The sequence below is a fragment of the Ailuropoda melanoleuca genome, chromosome X (genome assembly GCF_002007445.2).
Source record: "Ailuropoda melanoleuca isolate Jingjing chromosome X, ASM200744v2, whole genome shotgun sequence".
Lineage (NCBI taxonomy): Eukaryota > Metazoa > Chordata > Mammalia > Carnivora > Ursidae > Ailuropoda > Ailuropoda melanoleuca.
Genome location: NC_048238.1, coordinates 80199375 through 80217348, shown reverse-complemented (window position 1 = coordinate 80217348; position 17974 = coordinate 80199375). Strand labels below are relative to the sequence as shown.

Below are 17974 nucleotides of genomic sequence, written 5' to 3'. Positions count from 1 at the left end.
TATGAGCCTGCTTCTTCCTCTCCCACTCCCCCTGCTTGTGTTCCCTCTCTTGCTGGCTGTCTCTATCTCTGTCAAATAAATAAAATCTTTAAAAAAAAATTGCTCCTATGGAATGGGCCAGAATGTAGTATGTAATTGATAATATTCTGGATTAATTTCTAGCCAGATTGGTCTCTGTTGGTCACAAAGGCCACAACTACACTGTAAAGTTCTGGTAGTAACATCTATTTTTATGTAAATGTTGCAGTAACACGTAGAACATTTCAGCTTCTTACCAGCTACTGATGTCTGGGATGCTTATTTGCCCTTTAGCATAATATGTTAGTAAAATAAAGACAGCAAAAAAAATATATATATATATGTATATGTATATATATATATATGTATATATATATAATTAGCCAAAAAATATCAAAGAAGTAAATGATAAGGCATATATTCTCCATCAATCTGAAGTGTGTTCAGGGTCAGCCTGATGCCATGAGTTGCTTCTGGGGCATAAAAAGTCCTCTGGTTATGATGACTTGAGGAGTCTGGAGAAAATGTATGAAGAATGAGTATGCATAGGGTCAGGAGAATAAAAAGCACAGCATAAGGAATACAGTCAATGATATTGTAATAGTGTTGTATGGTGACAGATGGTAGCCATGCTTGTGATGGGCACAGCATAAAGTACAGAGATGTTGAATCACTATGTTGTACACCTGAAATTATAACATAGTGTGTCAACTGTACTCAAAAAATTTTTGGAAAAAGAATGGCTATGTATAAAAGATGGCTGCCATCAATCTTACTCTACTTGAATCTGGTGATCCTACAAAATTTATTTTTTCTAAAATCAAAATCAAAATCTTTCACTTCAAAAATTTTAATGGGAAAAATATAGCATCTTATTGTCCAAACAATAAACCCTAAATTCACTTGAATTTTTAAATTCAAGTCGCATTATAGTTTGACATCTGCCTACTGTTTCTAACACCGACACACCCAGTATTCTAACCACTCAGGACTAATGTCCCTGATCATATCATGTATTCTCACATTTTCATTCATTTTTATGTCATTCCCACCTCTTGGAATGTCAAACCATACTCCTTCTCTGCCTGTCAAAATCCCAGTCATACTTTTAAGAACCTTCTCAAATGTCAACTCTCTCTCGGCAGGCATCTAGAATAGTGCTTCACACACAGTAGACCCTAAGTGAATATTATTCAAATGAATACATGAATAAACTGCCAAACGAGCCTTCTGAGTTGAGATATTCCTCTCAGAATTTTGTGTATACTTCTAATTTAGCATCTATCAAATATTATCATAGTGGAATGTATATAAATATATTTATAAATGTATTTCTATATAAATATAGCTTATATTTTTACATATCATTATATACAGTTACATACATTAATATAAGTATTCTGTGATACAAAGTATCACTCCTAACGTTAACTTGTTGAATGAATGAATGCATCTACTGCTGAAGTCAAGTCTCTAATACTTACTAGTTTATACTTAATGAATTATTTATAGTCTATTTTACATATTGAAAAGAGTTTAGTTTTCTGCCCATTATGGTAGGAAAGAATATGCACTAAAAACTTCAAATATCTCTTGAAAAAAGAAGAAAGAGTCTTTGTAATTAAAACAATTATTTTTATTTTTTTGGGGGGAGGAATTTTGAGTGACTACTGAACTTATGGCTCACGCCAACCGTTTTTTTTTTTTAAATATTTTATTTATTTGACAGAGATAGAGACAGCTAGCGAGAGAGGGAACACAAGCAGGGGGAGTGGGAGAGGAAGAAGCAGGCTCATAGCAGAGGAGCCTGATGTGGGGCTCGATCCCATAACGCCGGGATCACGCCCTGAGCCGAAGGCAGACGCTTAACCGCTGTGCCACCCAGGCGCCCCACGCCAACCGTTTTTAACCCACAAGTGGTGACATAAATCGTGCTAACAAATGCCAAAGAGTTCATAATGTTTGCTTTATCTCATTGTTATTTTTTTTAAGTTTTATTTTATTCATGTTCAATTAATTAACATGTAGTGTGTTACTAGTTTAAGAGAGAGAGTTCAGCGATTCATCAGTTTCTCATTCCATCACGTGCCCTCCTTAATGCCCGTCACCTGATCTCAGTGTTATTTTATCATTCTGAGTGGCATTCGACATTAGTAATCTGTGGCAGAGACTGCATATCTAATGAATACCATATTGATGAAGAAATTAGCACATTAAAACCAAAGTTTTGTACCCTTAACATTCATTAACAGCCCCTTTGAGCCTCAAGAAAATGCCATTTGAGCTTGGTATTGTCTCAATGAGTTCCTCCCTGACCATTAATCCTTGGCTGTCCTCTCTCACCTCACATGACACTTACTGTATATTTGTCACTTAATCTAAACTGCTCTGCATTGGGTTTTTTTTTTTTTCATCTCTTTCTATAAATATCAAGGGTAGGGATTATGTCTTATATTTCTGTGTGACTTGTGCCCGAACATTTGAAGGGGAGAAGAATGAGGATAATAGGATGTGCGTGCTCTTCACTCTCTCACTCTGTGGTGTTTTTAATAGCAAGGAAATACTAAGAAACTGGTGTGGTCAAAGTTTAGGTAAAATTTAAGCTGTATAGATAACACTGCAATTTAGAATAATTTTAAATATAATTAATTCAGTGTTATACAGTACTGAGGATTTGAGCAATGTTCTCCTTTTGTGGGGGAAATTTGTATTATATTATATTATTATCATATCATATATCACTACATGCTGTGGACTGTTTATGGAAATAACTATCAAAATACGTTATACAATAATTAACAGCTTAACTCACAGCAGATGTTTCTTTATGTTTTAGGAGTTTGGAAGTATAAGGTAGATTTGTACAGAGTGGAACAGATTTTTTTTCAGTGCTAATACTTTGTCTTTACTATGACCAACAACAGTATATTATAGTTAAGTAGTGATTTTATGTGATAACTAACACCATAACATATTTATCTTTGTGTGGAAAATATGATAAGTTTTTACTTAATTGTAATCTAAAGAATATAAGCACCATTTGAAATTTCATTTTGTGTAGGCAACGTACTGCTGGCCTGACACATCAGTCAAGATCTAAGGTTATGTATCCTTCTGTTCACATTCCCATTTAAAAATTATTAAATGGAACTGAAGTCTTTAGTCATCAAAGCTCCATGTTGAAATACACACATATTAGGAAAAGTAAAGAATTAGGTCATTTCCTGACATTAAAACCCTAAGCACTGTGATTTGGTAAGATTAGTCAGTTCCTGGCAGAATTGGGCCTTAGTTTTAAAGGAGTGCAGTCTGGTCAGACCCTGGATATAAACTCCACTTCTGGCTCTCATACTACTGACCTTGTGTTATTAAAGTAATCAGTTAAACTCACTGAACCTTAGTTTCCAAGTCTGTAAAATGAAGAAGCTGAGGTATTTGAATTTTAAGGTCCTTTCTGGCTCTCAGACCCTGGGTGTAAACTAGTTGTTGTCTTCCTAATTATCGGAAGAATATAGATATGCCCAAATCATTCTTTCAGTCTCATTGAAATTATATTAACAGGGCAATATTTACACAAATATTATTAATCTACAGCAAGAATAACTCTCAGATCTGTTCAAAATCATATGAAAGAAGCAAAGAATCTTACCAAAATTTGGCTAACCATTTCCAATATATGCTTTTCTAAGACCACTGTTTAGCACATGCATACCACAACACTTGATATAGGTGACAAGAGCAAAGTTAATTTTGCTATTGTGTCCCAATGGCACATTGCTTGTCCCAGTTCCCTAACTGATGGTGGTTCTGTCCCCATATCCCAGGAATGATCCTTTTTCATATATACTGTTCTGTGCTGCAGCCAGGTGCTCTAATTTGTGAGAACAACCTCATTCCAGTCTGACTAGGAGTATTTAGCTTGATTAATACATATTACCAACTTTTCAAATGAGAACATTTGGGGAACAACGTGCTCTTTTATAGCCACTAACCCTATTTAATCCCAATAGCACAACGATTAATTTATTCTTTAATTCACTTAAGGGCAAGAAGTAAAAATCTATGGGCACTTTTGTGCCCATGGATGTTTAATTTATATACAGAGTAGCTTAGGTTAGAAACTCAAAGTGCAGTGTTGCCCACTCAGGGAAACTGAACTCTTAATAATTAGGAAACTAATTAATTAATATGATATTAGTTAATTAATATAATATATAATATATTCTTAGTTTTAGAGGTAGAGTTTCAATTTTAAATTTTAAAAAATACAAAAAAATAAAATAATGAAATAATTAGGCAACTCTATTAAAAATTATAATAAAATTATATTAGATGGTCTTCACCAGAATTTACATTAGGCCAACTACAGGTGAATTTGGAGCTAAGAGGGCCACAATGTGGCAAGAAAGAACGGTATAATGGAATGAGAACAGGGTCAAGGGTGACACAGGACTTCTGGTTCCCGTATTAACAATGACTTGTTCTACTATCATAAGCAGTGGAATGGAAAGAAAAAAGGAACACTTGGTTGCAGGTGTTGTACTCAATTCATCACCATACCTGATATCTGAGAAGAATGATACTACTTCCACTATCTACCTGTTTGTGTCACTGTGTCACTATCTACCTCTTTGCAATACTGGTATAAAGGGCTTGAAGCTCTGGAGTTGGACAGAGCTGGGCTCTAATCTAAAATATACCACTCCTGAGCTACAACAGTTTTTAAATCTCTCTGATCCTCATTTTCTTCACTTTAAAAATGAAGTTAATTAGGGGCACCTGGGTGGCTTAGTGGGTTAAGCATCTGACTCTTGATTTCAGCTCAGGTCATGATCTCAGGGTCTTGAGATAGAGCCCCATGTTGGGCTCCATGCCGGGCATGGAGCCTGCTTAAGATTTTCTCTCTCCCTCTCCCACTGTCCCTCCCCCCCGACACTCTCTCTTTCTCTAAAAATAAAATGAAGCTTATTATACCCAATTTGTAGGGTCACAGCATTCAGTTATTGGTACAAATAATACTTAAATGAGATGCCATAGGCAAAAGTGCTTTTCAAATTTAAAGGTTTTTAATATGTAAGAGCATTAAGTAGTATGCTTACGTTACAGAATTTCCAATTTTTAATCTATGATATTGTCACTGTTTTTAGAATTGCCAACCCTTGATTTCTCTATTTTTCTGTTTTTATTATCCTTTTTTGATACTTAATTCATATCCCCATCTTCTGAAACATTTAACAAAGAATGAAGAGACCCATAGAGGTAAGGGAAGAGTATGTGTATTTGGATTTAGGGAAGAGATGAACAGCAAAGGCCTTCAGAATTCTCGGCCAGAGCTGAAATAATACTATTCTGTTTTTGATAAATCTGCAAATAGTTTTTAGAGGCATCAAAATTCAAGATAGAGGGAGACTAAAAAATTACCAGATGGATTTAAAGTGACAACATATTGGTCTTACCAAAACAGCAAATTTTTTTAAATAACTTGCTTAACTGAAGTCTTATAAATTGCAACAAGTCGTACTCAGGAATAAGATAATAATGAAAGTAAGCTAAAGGAAGTCAACTCATTTTGGCTTTTGCATCAATAATAGAGTCTTCCTTCCAGATGGGCTATTTCATCACAACACTTTTCTGCCTGCAGATTTGCAAAGATATAGAAGGAATTTATTTCTTCCATGGAAATAGAAGATAGATATTAGATATTAGAGCCAGATTCAGTGAAACTTACCTTACCTCCATAGTAATGGATTGTTCTAGAGACAACTCACATTTTTCGTAGGGTATTTCCAAGTACAATGGACATTCTCCCAAACAATTTAATGTGGACTGTCACCAGATTAAAGACACATTTTGTTGGAACATTCATCTGAAGGAGCAGGTACAATTAACTGAAGACATAATCCTAAGTGAGACAGGGGGCGATTCCATCCTCAGGTTACAGTACTTTTCATTCTTGTATACCATCATGGGGTGGTGAAGAGTGGGCACAGAAGGGAACAAGCCAAGAACATTTAGTTGTAGGAAGGCACAGAGGAGAGTATAAGATTGTCTGGATGCGTGTTCTTCTAAGTTGTTTGTTCTAAGTTGTTTATTTGTTCCAAGTTATTTGTTCGAAGTTGTTTCATTTGTTCTAAGTTGTTTGAAGAAGATATATTTCTTCTACAAATCCAAGAAGTTTCCTGTGGTTTTTGTATAACTTACACTTAAGCTTTATGCAAATTGGAATTTTTATAGTGGTAAAAATTAGCTAATCAGATCTCTAGCACTTATTGTATCTCCCATGTGTTTATAGCTGCCTACTACTAACCAAAATTCCCTTATTGTAAATAAATATATTAAGATCTTCCTGTAGAGATATCCAAATTGCTCTCTATAAGCTAGAAAGTACATTTCATATTGAGAGGAAAACTGGAGAGAAAGAAACAACAGCATGATCTCTGAGGCATTGATATCCTACAATTCTGACTCCCAGCGTTCTTAACTGAGAAGTGAGAGCTCTCTATCAGCACAACACACAGGAAGATCTCTCCAGTCTGAGCAAGGATTGTTGATTCCTGGGTGAGTTAGTCTGTTTGATATGGGGTGGGAATAGCCTCTTTCATTTCAAAGAGGTGTGGCTAACCTAGACAATAAATTGAAGAAGGGCACATCTTTCAAATATAACCTGATTAGGTTCTGCTGCTTAAAAGAGACAGCCACAAATTAGTACGAACATGGCAGGTGTTTATTATTGTTTGCCTCTATTATCATTTGCCTTGTACATAAACAACAAAGTACACATCTAGGAATAAGGGGCAGGCATTTGGTTATGTAATTTTAGGGTTTGATACAATTAGTGAGTCTGCCTTAAGCTTTTGCTAAGTTCATGTTTTTTTCTCATTTCAGAAGAAAGGACTAAAGCATAGATTGAAATAGTCACAGACAGAAACCAAATACTAAAATCTAACACCATCAAATAATCTTGTACAGGCATCATTAACAAAGCATTGTGCATGTGCACACACACACACACACACACACACACACAAACAGATACTCCCTACCCCCTCTCACCATTTTACTTCACTTCACAGCACTTATTACCATCTAACTTTATATTTTATTCATTTTTTTTGTGTATCTCCTCCCATGAATATAAGCTTCTTGTCTGTTATTTTCACTGTTTTAGCCACAGCGATGAGAAGAATGCCTGATGCAAAGTAGGTACTTATTATGTGTTGTTTGAATGAATGAATGGATAGATAGATAAATAAACAAATGAAAAAAGCCTAATGGGTGATGGGTATTAAGGAGGGCACTTGTTGTGATGAGCACTGGGTGTTATATATGTGATGAATCACTAAATTCTACACCTGAAACCAGTATTACACTACATGTTAACTAACTGGAGTTTAAGTAGAAACTTTTTAAAAAGTCTAGAGGGCTTTTTACTGATTTGCCTGTGTTTATGCATCACTCAGTAGTATAGTCAGACCTAGAACCCAGATCTCCTGGCTTTTAATCTCGTACTGTCTTATGCCATACTTTGTAGCTGATCACTAGAAGAGAAAGATAACTATAAAAATCCATAATAATTTCCTCCTATAGGAACTTGGGAATGTTGATGCATGTAATGAAAAGATCATTCTTTGATTATTTGAAGACTATAGACTTATATAGCAACTTTTTCTATCAAGAGTTAATTGTCCTTTTCAAAATGACAGAATTAGATATAATCAGACCTGTCCCAGAAGATCCAGAGCATTTGATCTGCATAGGTCGGATTGTCTCTGATGGCAGACGGAAAGAGCCCCAAGTCTCAATCACTGACAAACTGTGAGATGGGGCCTGGCAAGAGGACAGGAAAATAGGATGGTCTAGGGTCGTCACCTAACACTGGAGTCACTTGCCCTTTCTACCATCCAGCTCATATGGAGTGGGCCAACCCCTGCTCCTAGGAACTCAAGATCTTGAAAAATGGATCCACAATAGGATAAATCCTAGTGAACGATCAGGGAAGAAACTGAGAGCTGAAGAGAAACCATCCTGATTTCCAGAACCCATTCCACCTTTAAAGGAGAGCCAGCAGGGGAAAGAAATCTTGAGACCACATACATGCAAAGATGATATTCAAAATAATTTATAAACACCATAGTCATTTAAATAAATACATGCATCAGTATAGAAATGAAAATTTTATGTATATTCCTTTTTGTCCCCTGAATAAACCATTAATGATCAAAGTAACTCATGATAGACTCTGTAGCTTGCCAGCCAACTTCTAGTAAAGTGTGCAGACATTGCCTGATATGATTTCTAAACTCTTTTGCAGCTCTGTCACACTATAGGGAGCCCATCAAGGTCCACATATTCTTCCTATTTTCCTTATTTCAATTTCTAGTTTTTCAGAATGTTAATTCTTTCTGCTGGTTATCTGAAGTACGGTGGTAAACTTAAATTCATTGGGAAAAGACTTTTGAATATTTACTTTACGTCTTTTTGTGGACCAGTCAGAGGTCATTGAACATGATGACTTATCACCAAAATAAAACAATAAGCCTATGTTCACAAATCAAAATAAAGTCAAGTCAAAAAAATCAGAACATTGGGGTGCCTGGTTAGCGCAGTCTTTAAGCATCTGCTTTCGGCTCAGGGCGTGATCCCGGCGTTCTGGGATTGAGCCCCACATCAGGCTCCTCCTCTGGGAGCCTGCTTCTTCCTCTCCCACTCCCCCTGCTTGTGTTCCCTCTCTCGCTGGCTGTCTATCTGTCAAATAAATAAATAAAATCTTAAAAAAAATAAGAACATAAAATCCTACTTATGATATGGTCTTAGTCATCTAAGTCACACGTATGCACAGATAATGAGAGGAACAAATATATTGCAGTACAAGTGACAGAGATTTATGGTGGCAAGGTAATATTTGACTTTCTTACCTCTTGTTTTTACAAATTGTTGTTGAACGTTTATGTTATATGTTCAATAAAAGATGAGAAACAAAAGTTGTTTGTCCTACGGATATTGATGAATGAAAGGACAGTAACAAGCCAGTGATGTGTAGCTTAGAAAGTTAGAGAGGTTAAATATCAATATCTTCCTAAAAGCCTCACTGTTAAATAATTTTGTAAAAAAGATTGTGCAAATTTTTACTTTCCCCCTGCACTGGCTTCGATGGATACATTTCTATATGAAACTTTGGTCAAGAAGATCATAAAGCAGAATGACTCAGAAAATCGTGCTGTTGCTGTCATATGTCTGGATAACGATGGGTGGACCTTAGAAACTATCTTTCTAAAAGAAAGATCATCATATAGAACAGCGAGTCTTGAATTTTGTGGTACATCATAATCACCTGAAGAACTTGTCAAATGCACATTCAAATACCAGGTAATTCTGAGGCAGATGGTCAAATTCCAAGAATTGGGGCTACAATGAACAAGAATGAACATCTAAAAGCTACAGGCCCAGTTTAAGTATGAAAAATATGAACTAGTAAACTCCAGTCTCCAAAAATTTTTCCCACTTTGTAAGTATTTATTCGCACCCGCTATCTCTGTTTATTTGTCTGCTTGTGCGCCTACTGTCTGGGATTCTTTACAAGATTATAAGCTCCTTAAAGGTAAGGATAATGCCAGTTTTGTTTACCACTGTAAACCCAACACCCAGTATAGATAATCAGCAAATATTCGAATGAATGAATGAATTTACCATCTATCTCAAAGTGACAAATACTGGAGAGAAGCTGGCTCAAGTTTTCCCACTTTTCTTTTTATTATTAGATGTGAAATTGTTGTTAGACGTGAAATTGTTACAAACTTTGCGGTAGGAGAGAAGTTTTTCAATGTTTCCTGAGAGGAGAGGAAGAATTCGTTTGTTTCTTCTACCCCATACTCTCCCTCCCTGAGACAAATTCAGTGGATTAGCTCTTCTTGAAGTGATTCTAGTTTGACTTTCTGTGGATTAAAGAAGGGGCTGAGAAAATTTTTGTGGGCTATGTTAATTCTCGTTGTGTTCATGTGCATATGTTTTGCATTAAGTATGCATTCCCACACTGAGGCATATATCCATCTATAAGTATTCATGAGCATGTCCAGATTAATGTAATAGGACATTGAGGAATGTGTTTGGCCACTTAATTTTTCTGCCAACCATATGATCACATCTGTAATGTGATTGAATTATTATTATATAATATGCCATCCCGTTTAGGGGTTTGGTTGATGTGCTTATGGTGCTGTTCATTGTCATGGTCAGAAAAGCCACATCTGTTCAGAATTCAAAATGTTCTCGACAATTTCCTTTTACTGCTACTGCTAGAAAATGATATTTAACATTTGGTTTGCTTATTTTAAAATTTCCAAACATTTCAGTGATGAACTGAATAATCTTGATCAAAAGTATATTATATTGGTTCCATAGTAAAACTTGTGATCGAGAAGAAATGTACAAAATACTCTTTTTTGTGATTACAGCTTCATGCAATTCATATAAATGCACACAGAATAAGGGGCAGAGTCTATTTAATATATTGGTGGGAAGGTAAGCAGTGCTATATTCTAAATGGGAGAAAGGGAAGGGACTAATCATTTTCTACTCTGTATCTCTAATATACTTGTATATTTTCTTGAGTGCTTATTTTTCAATTTAACTTAAAAAAGGAATTTCTATAAGTGAAATATCTGTTATCTATTGATTATCTATCTATCTATCTATCTATCTAATCATCTACCCATCTCTCTTATATCCTATTACATAAGTTCTCATAAAAGAGAAAATTAGTTTTTCTATAATGAACTGGATCAACTCAAATGTTGCCAGACCTAAGTGGTTCATTGGCTGGGATTTGGAAAATTTTTCTTTTTGTAAAACATTTCAATGTAATGGTACTTTTGGACTTTATTTCCTTTACACATTTAATTCGATACTTCCGGAGCTCCATACCACTAAACATATCCATATGGTAGGAAAGCAATTGCATTTCAAACTCATTATTAAGACAATAGAATGGGTAGGAGGAATAAGGCTTTGGAAGGACATAGAACTAAATATTCACATTTAGAACTCTTCTGAAATTTCTTGAATACTTCAGGTCTTTGATTATCCTGAAAAAGGACAATGGGATCTTTGTTCCTAGATATATTGAAGAATGGGACACACTAACTACATGTAATATATAGATTATATAGATATTTTTTTAGGTTCTAACATAACTAAAGAACAAAAAAAATGCAGTAATGTCTCTCACAGACCACTCAATCACTTATTGTCTATTAAGAATAAAAAAAGCAATTTATTTTATGCAAAATATTTTAGTCAAAATATAAGTACTTGGAGGCACAGACATAATTCAGCATGTTCAAAAGACACTTTGAGGGCCTGTAGATAAATGTGAAAACTTGATAGAAAACAAAATCCTTAGAATACTAAACATATTATTTTATAATAGTAGTAGGCAATACGCGTTGGTTACTATGTGCCAGGCACTATTCTAGGTGCTTTATTTATTATATTGGTTAGTCTTTAAATCATATGAGGTATGTACTATTATCAACCAAATAAAGGTAAGGAATCTGGAGTATATCTGAGCCACTTCCTTACCCTCCAAACTCATACCTAAACACAAGAGAAGAGGTTCTTCCTTTCTCTCTTATCAATATTGTCCTTGGCTGGGGGTGTGTTAGCATATTTTCCACTTTTGTGGCCTCCGTGGTCTGTAATTTCTCAGCTCAAAGCTCACTTTTTAAATTTTGAGAGGTTCCTTGGCATTTTTTTAAAAAATATCAGTGGTGTTGGATCATCTCGAAGGTTTTTTTTTTTTTTTTTTGACAGAGATAGAGACAGCCAGCGAGAGAGGGAACACAAGCAGGCGGAGTGGGAGAGGAAGAAACAGGCTCACAGCAGAGGAGCCTGATGTGGGGCTCGATCCCATAACGCTGGGATCATGCCCTGAGCCGAAGGCAGACGCTCAACCGCTGTGGCACCCAGGCGCCCAGGCATTTATTAAAATCTTATCACTTAAGATAACTTCTAATTAAGATCATTGGTAAATTATAATTACTGATAATTATTTTCTTGCTGAGAGAGGCTTGTAACAGGTTAGCATCTTTTTAGGAATCAACTGAAAAAGAATTAATGACATTTTTTAAAGGCTTTAATTTCCAGTGAGAAGCTGCATTGCTGGGAGGATATGAGGCAACATTGTGTGGTGTGTATACCTCCAGTTAATGAGAAACGGTGGGATATTTGGTCCTTGGAAGTATAAAATATGATGAAGCATGAATCGTTAAGTCTCTTGTACAGTAACAAAATAACAGCTACACTAAGACATTTGGAATTCTGTGGCACAGTTAGAATCTTAAGTAGTTTTCCATTTTAATTACCGCAAAAGGGTAATTAAGCTGTTTCAGAATCTTTCCCACAAAACTTTCCCTGGGCCAAAAGTCTGAAGCAAATAATTTTCTTCTTGAGAACATGTCACTAAGAGGAAGGTCTCAATTTTCTTAAGAACTGTAATTTTTCTAATGATTCTTCTAAGAATAGACCATGGCAAGTGTACTTTGAGAAGACTGACATTAATAAATCATTTCCTCCCCAGACGTAAGTTAAAGTGGCAATATGAAATCTTGAATTTGAGATATAATAGCAACTTCCCCCAAAATGTCCCTGATTTTGTCCTATCTATACCTCATGTCATCTGAATTAGGAAATATTTATATTGATAAAACATAAGACATCATCAGAATTTGAAAATTATATGATTAATAAAGATTTACAATTAGTCCGAAGGTGGGGGCAAGGGAACGGAGGGGCGGGGACAGGGAATTACTTAGTTTTCTCCTAGTTTTATTAATATTCTCATTCTCCAAACTCTTATCTAAACACAAAATATATAGAAAAATCAATTTCTTCTATATTCTAGGGGATATTTTGGGTATTTAAATTTTAGCTTTGAGAGGCCGTTTAAGATGGTGCCGTAGGAAAATCGTGAATGCACCCCCTCCCACGGATACGACAAATCTACAGCTGCACGTGGAAAAACTCCCTCTGAAAAAGGCCCAAGAATGACCTGAACGAGTTGCTCCATGACAGAGGATCCAAAGGCCACATCAAGGTGGGTAAGAGAGGCAGAGATGCAGTCTCACCAAAGGCCCTACCCGTGGTGTTGCAAGCATAGTTGGGAGGGATCTCACAAATAGGGAAATTCTCTCCAAGGATTTAGGGATTTGTGCCCCACATCAGGCACCCCAACCCTTGAGACCTACACCAGAGAGATGAGCTCCAAAAACTCCTGATTTTAAATGCCATGGGGCTGGGCTGCCTGGGTGGCTCAGTCACTTAAGTGTCTGCCTTCAGCTCAGGTCATGATCACAGGGTCCTGGGATAGAGCCCTGTGTGGGGCTCCCCTCAGCAGGGAGTCTGTTTTTCCCTCTGCTCCTCCCCTCTCTCCTGCTTTCTCTCTCTCTTTCTCTCAAATAAAAAAATAAAATCTTTTTTTTTAAAGATTTTTATTTATTTATTTGACAGAGAGAGAGAGAGACAGGCAGCGAGAGAGGGAACACAAGCAGGGGGAGTGGGAGAGGAAGAAGCAGGCTCCCAGTGGAGGAGCCTGATGTGAGGCTTGATCCCAGAAGGCCGGGATCACGCCCTGAGCGGAAGGCAGATGCTTAACGACTGCATCACCCAGGCGCCCCAAAAATAAAATCTTTAAAAAAATAAAAATAAAAGCCATGGGGCTGTAGGAAACAGAGACTCCACTCTTAGAGGACTTGTATGCAGACTCATTTACCTGGGACCCAGTGCAGAAGCAGCAGTCTGAAAAGCAATGAGACCATATGTAAAGAAGATTCACTTGCTAGTCTTGAAGAGTCTGCTGGAGGGACAAGCCTACTGGAACTCTCTCCAGGAACAGAGATGTTAGCAGAGGCCATTTTTTCACTCTCCCTGTAACTTGCTAGCCCTGGTGGTACTCCCTAGGGCCCTGCCTAAGCCAGCTAGCAAGAGCACCACCCTCAGGCAGCAGTCGACAGCCTCCCCTCAAAAAAACTGGCCAGGGGGCTTGCCCCACCCCTGTGCACCACTCCGCTGCAGTCCTTCCAAAGCTGTCTGGCGTGTACAGCCCACACAGGGGATGCCGCTTGAACGCCTGACTCCAGTAGGGCCCTATAGTTTTGGAACAAATGGAAAGACTGTTATCTGCAGCTACCACCCCAAAGGCACTGCACAGACAGCAGACTGAAACACACCCCCAGGCTCCCCACGAAAAAGGACTATCTACTTGATCTGGAGCTCCAGTCTGAGGGGCAGGCTCCAGGCTTACCACACATCTAAAGGCTACAGAAATGCTCTTAGGGAATGTAGGCTGTGGGAAACCATCTTTGAATTCTCACTTAGCCTCATTACAGCTCACTGATACCTCCCAGAAAGGAGCTCATATACTAATCTGGAGCCCCCAGTTTTGCACCTGTCATTAAGGAGACATCACCTTATGCATATTTGCATATCTTAAAAGCTGCAGTTGGAGGGTCTAGCTGACCCTAGGTGCTAAATATGACTTTAGCTGAAACTAGGTGCTAAATATGACTTTAAAAACATAAAACATGTGGGGAGAGGAAAAATGTAGAGTTCTAAGATGCATTCAACCTTAGCTTGCTATCAGCTAAAATAGATGGTTAAATATCTAGACTGTTATATATGAGCCTTATGGTAACCACAAAGCAAAAATCCATAGTAGATACACAAAAGATAATGAGAAAGGAATCTAAGCATAACACTATAGAAAGTCATCAAACCAGAAGAAAAGAGAGCAAGAGAAGAAAGGAACAGAGAGGAACCACAAAACAACCAGAAAACAATGAACAGAATTGTAATAAGTACATACCTATCAATAATTACTTTAAATTTCAATGGATTAAGTTCTCCAGTCAAAAACAGTGGATGAATCGATTAAAAAAACACAAAACACAAGATCCATCTATATGCTGCCTATAAGAGACTCACTTCACATGTAAGGACACACACAGACTGAAAGTGAAGGGATAAAAAAAGAGGTGTCATGCCAACAGAACCCAACAGAAATGAGGGGTACCTATACTGATATCAGACAAAATAGGCTTTAAAAAAAAAAGGACATAACAAACGACACTACATACTGATAAGGGCGTCAATCCAACAAGAAGTTATAAGATTTTAAAGTATTTATGCACCCAACATTAGAAGGACCTAAATACATAGAGCAATGACTAATAGACATAAAGGGAGAGAAATTGACAGTAATACAATAATAGTAGGAGACTTTAATACCCCACTTACATCAATGGATAGATCATCCAGACAGAAAATTAATATGGAAACATAAGCCTTAAATTACATATTAGACCAAATATATATATATATATATATATACACATATATACACAGAGTAACTGTATATTTCAGTCTGGATGCTGGTTACCACAGTGTGTGTATATATGTGTGTTAAAAAATTACTGATCTAAAAAAACTTGCTGATCTATACAATTAAGTCTTTTGCACTTCACTGTATGAATGTTATACTTCAAAACAGAATAGTACTCACCTAGAAATACAAATAAGCTAGTGGAATATGGAATGAATGAATGAATGAATGAATGGATTAATTTATTCATTCATTTATTTATGTATGTACGTATGTATAAAGGAGAGAGAGAGAGTGAGCACACCAGAAGGGTGAGGGGCAGAAGGAGAGGGAGAGAGGGAATCTTCAAGCCAACTCTGCCCTGAGCATGGAGCCGATATGGGGCTCGATCTCACCATCCTAGATGAAATCAGGAGTTGGATGCTTAACCAACTGAGCCACCCAGGCGCCCCTAGTGTAATATAATAAGAAGATATAGAAAGGAAGAATACACACTTATATACAGATTTTAAAGAACTTTATTTTTGGAATAACTTCAGATATACAGAAAAGTTGCAAAAATAATAGTTATCATATCTTCCCATTCAGTTTTTCACATTGTTCATATCTTACATTACCATAATACATTTGTAAAAACCAATAAACAAATATTTGCACATTGAAATAAACAAACGGAGAGGAAATGAACTCAAAATGGATTAAAAACTTGAATTTAAGACCAGAAACTATAAAACTCCTAGAAGAAAATGGAGGTGGTAAGTTCCTGGACATTGGTCTAAGGGCTATCATTTTGGATCTGACTATAGAAGTGATGGCAACAAAAGCAAAAATAAACAAATGCCACTGCATTAAACTGAAAAGCCTCTGCACAGGATAAGAAACCATTGACAAAATAAAAAAGCAATGTACTGAATGGGAAAAGATATTTTGAAATCATATGTCCATTAAGGGGTTAATTTCCAAAATATTTAAAGGACTCCTATAACCCAACAACAACAAAACCCCAAGAAATCTGATTTAAACTATGCAGAAGATCTGAATAGACATTTTCCCACAGAAGCATCCAGATGGCAACAGGCACATGAAAGGATGCTCAACATCACTCCTTATCAGGGAAATATGAATATGTCTCAAAACTACAGTGAGATATCACTGCCTTAATTGTCAAAATAGCTATTATAAAAAAGACAAAAAATAACAAGTGTTGGTGAGGATGTGGGATTGTAATGTTGTACACACAAAACTAACATCATGTTGTATCTCAGTTATATTTCAATTTTAAAAATTTAGCTTTGGTATGTTTGTTTCTGCATGGAAAGAAAACTCTAGCTTTGAGAAATTAGAGAAAGGTACACCTTTTAGATCAAAATTACATGGCCATTTTATAACTTTCTTTTTCCAGGTTATTTAACTTAATCCAATCTCTTATACTTAAGACGATTTCTCTCAAGCATCTGTAAACTTTTGATTTTTTTTTTCCCATACCAACAGGTAGCTATTTCTGACCTGTGGAATCATAGAGATTTCTGTGACCAAATTGTTCATGACTTGCTTGTCATTCTCCCCTCTCATCTACCTTCTTAAAATCCTAAAATACAATCCTGAGAGAAATTTCTCTGCATATATAAATTGATGCATTGTGTCTACTTATCTGCTTCCATGAAATTTTGGAAGGCTCTTTTGAAATTGGTGGGTTTGTGTGGTATGGAGCCCTCTGGGGGGGGCAAGGGTAGATCGTTTACTCTCATTTGGGGTATGGGGTGGCTCAGATAAAGATTATTTTTTAAGACATCAAATAAATAATACTTTAATTTCTGAGTACTTTCAATTTTCCTTGGAATATAACACTTGACCAAATAGTTCGGTTACTATAAATTTTACAGTATACTGAAATATTGCACTTAAGAAAAAAACCTTCATTTAAAAACAAACTGTAAACTCTAAGACACTGAATCAATCATGTTACCTGTAAGTGTCAACGGTGTTATTTTGTCATGCCGATTTCAATCGCATTTTTTAAAAAGGCGATAATGCCAACAATTATAATGGAAAGGATTTCCAAATACACAAATACAGTCTTTTCATAACAATTCAAGAACTAAGTGGGACTCAATTCAAATGACAAAAGTTCACTTTTTGCTCAAAACTACAGCATGTGTCTTAGACACATTCCTTGCTGCCAATAAATTCCACAGTTCATTCTTTAAACTATTAAAAATCTACGTTAGTCATAGTGTCTTTTGACGGGAGAGGCAGGGTAAGGGAAGCTAAGTGTTATAAGTGATTCCTCCAGTTCTCAAATTAGAGTGCTCAATTTCACTTAAAATTTTTGGATACCACTTAGAAGTGTGTTTCCATCATCTTTAAGTTGCCTTTTAAAGTTTTATGTCTTCCTAAGATATTTTCATGGACTCAGTTTTAATTCTTGCACAACATATATTTTAAGGATACACAGCATTTAAGAAGCCAAGATTATATCAAAACTTATTATAGAACTAGAGAATAAACTGGTTTGGAACTAGAACAGTATAGAAAAGAACAGCTAGAGGTACACAGACAAAGGACAGTTAATAATTTGGAAAA

The 17974-nt window shown here is 36.2% G+C and overlaps 1 protein-coding gene across 1 annotated transcript in view; it reads right to left on the bottom strand.

The window, feature by feature from the left end:
* HTR2C (5-hydroxytryptamine receptor 2C) overlaps nt 1-17974 on the bottom strand; it is a 269781-nt gene that overhangs the window by 81346 nt on the left and 170461 nt on the right. The window lies entirely within an intron of this gene.